Source organism: Lactuca virosa, chromosome 1, assembly GCF_052849685.1.
Source record: "Lactuca virosa cultivar CGN04683 chromosome 1, Lactuca_virosa_CGN04683_v6, whole genome shotgun sequence".
In the NCBI taxonomy this organism is placed as follows: Eukaryota; Viridiplantae; Streptophyta; class Magnoliopsida; order Asterales; family Asteraceae; genus Lactuca; species Lactuca virosa.
Window position 1 is genome coordinate 163,108,715 of NC_136426.1, and position 2,960 is coordinate 163,111,674.

A 2,960-nucleotide genomic window follows, 5' to 3' on the forward strand; every position below is an offset into this window, starting at 1 on the left:
TAGCCGGTTATCCGACCATGCCACGTGGCGCCACCAGGTGCTGCCACGCCATCAATCAAGGTAAATTCTCACAGATATGCAGATGGCCATAGCTTTCGCCTACGAGCTTCGTTTTCGACATTCTTTCCGGAATCCTCTAGACGAGCTCTACAACTTTCATTAAGGTCTCAATAGCTAATTATCACTCTAACTAAATTTCATATTTGGACTAGTTTAGATTGTTAAAGTTCGTGCGGGATTCATAAATCCTTTATAAAAACTCTGTTCTCAGCTGTATTTATATTGACAGGCTCCTATTCACAATATCTTTAATTGTCATTTAGATTGTTTCGGCTAACAATCAGCCGATTTAAATTTTGATTTCTGTGCCCCCACTGCTGCGCTGATACTTCAAAATATCATAACTTTCTCATACGAAGTCAAATTTGGACATTCTCTATATTCACACTCTCTCTTTTATGATTGCTACGAATTTTGTTTAGATTACTTAGGCTAATAAGCAATCTAAATCTGATTCACCTTTTATGAAACGTATAGCCGTGTCGGTTAATCGCGAAACTTCGAAGAAGTATAACTTCTTCATACGAATTCGAATTTCAGAGTTCTTTGTGTGTACAGGATCCTTATTACGCATACTTCAACTTTGGCTAAGATTATTTATCCTAAATAACCTTCTATCAAAATGTTTTTTTATCGCTTATTGATAAATTCCCTAAAAGACTTAGAATATGTAGTTTGCGACGCGCAAGACTAGCAATCTCCTTATGAGAGGGTTCAAATTATAATAATTATCACTTATTATATCTTAATTGTCTAGCCCGAAGTTGTGGGCGTTACAAATTACGACATGGGCCAGTCTTAGGGAATAGTTTATCCAACAATTTAGCCCACCTTCGAAGATTTGAAAGCCCAGAAAGAATATTTTAAACTTCCAACAACAAGATGGAGAGTCAATATCCGAGGCTTGGGAGTGATACAAGGGAATGTTATGCAATTCCCCTCAACACAATTTAAATGTGCAATAAGAGATTTCTACATTTTATAATAGAATTAATGTATGCACGAGACAACTTATAGATACCCAAGGACCTCTAACAAAGAAGAATCCGACTGCAAACAAAGAACTGATTGAAGAGTTTTCCAAGCATTCGAGAGAGTATCATAACCTAAGAGATGATGTCCCATGAGGAAATTCAAATGGATAAGGAGTTAATGATAGTGTGGCTTCTATAATCGCGAAAATAAACACCATGGATCGACGAATTACTAAAATGGGCCCATCAATTCATGAAATCTTAGTCGGATGCGATAATTGCATTGAACCTCACTTGACGAAGGATTGTGATCTAGACAAAAATGGGAACAAGAAATCTCAAGTGTGCTACTCAAGCGGAGATCAATTCAACGACGATTGGAGAAAGTCGAAGAAGGAGTGGATTCCATATGAGGAGTAAAAAAGAGAGAGAAAAAAGAAAATTTTAGGCAACAAGGTCGTGGATTCTACCAAAAAGAACAATCTACTTATGAAAAGAAACCCAATCTTGAAGCAATGTTAGCTCGTTTTGAAGAGGCATCAGAGAAGCGACACAATGACATTGAGGCTGCCATTAGAGAACAACAAGCCTTTCTAAAAAAATCAACAAGCTTCTGTTCTCATCATAGAGAAGCAATTTGGACAAGTATCGAAACTTCTACAAGAGCGATTACCAGGTACGCTTCCAAGTAATACCAAGACAAACCTGAGAGCTCATGTTTTGGCTATATCTGCTGAAGGAGTAAAGCATTCTGAACATATGGTGATCCTAGAATCCAACGAGATGCATCATGATCGACAGCCCGAAGAAGTTGAAGAAAAGCGAGAAAGTGATGTTACCCAGCAAACACGACGTTGTGGGCATATTGCCACATCGTTGGAACTGGATAAAATGTTGAAATCTCCTCTTGTTAAGCCTTATCAACCACCTCTTCCATATCCATCTCGAGCATGGTTAGACCAGTTAGAGGAGGAATATAAAAAGTTTATGAAGCAAGTGAAATCTATATCCATCAACATACCATTCATTGAAGCCATTGCTAAAATGCCCAAATACGTGAAATTCCTCAATGATTTGATAAGCAATCATAAGGAGTTGGAGAGGGATTCTACAATAGTACTCAATGAGCAATGTTCAACTATGATCATGCAAGATATTCCAACAAATATGAGAGATTTGCGGAGTATAACAATTTCATGCGAATTTGGTAACTCTACTAAAACGAATGCACTAGCCGATTTCAGGGCTTGCATAAACTTAATGCCCTATTCGTTCTACCAAAAGACGAATTTACCAAAGTTGAAGATGACAAGAATGGCCATCCATATGGTAAATGGATCAATCCCTTACTCTTGTGGAATCATAGAAGACTTATTGGTGAAAATTGGGAAATTCGTTTTTCCAATTGATTTTGTGGTTTTGGACATGAAGGAGGATGAAGAAGTGCCCATTATTTTAGAAAGACATTTCCTGAGTACCGCTCGATCCTTAATAGATACCCATGATTCCAAACTTACACTAATATTGGGGGATGAAGAAATTAAATTTGGAGTTAATATAAATCTCATGCACTCGAAGTCAAGCAATGAAATATTCTTTATGGATGGAGTGGATGAGGGGACGTATGAAGAAATAGAAGTGGAAGAGGAAGATGATAGTGATAATGAGCTTGAAACATTAGAAAGAATGATAAAATAAGAACTACTAACTTGGGAGAATCCAAAGCCATAAGAAGAGGTGAACCGTACAAAACCTCGAGCTTCGGTTCCAATCATTTTGTAAGTATTCACATATACCCAACCTAAAGTGGTAATGGAAAAGAAAAGTGAAGATAAGGAGTGAAACAATGAAGATAAGGTCACCAAGAGAAAAGAGTTGACACTTGAAAAGAAAGATGAAGTCATGAAGGATCCTGAGAAGGAAATA

General features: G+C 37.3%; 1 non-coding gene across 1 annotated transcript; it reads right to left on the minus strand.

The window, feature by feature from the left end:
• Positions 1–905: 905 nt before the first annotated feature.
• Positions 906–1,012, minus strand: LOC145151813 (small nucleolar RNA R71). Its single transcript, XR_013732366.1, has one exon. It is a non-coding gene; the product is annotated as a small nucleolar RNA R71 (small nucleolar RNA).
• Positions 1,013–2,960: the final 1,948 nt, after the last annotated feature.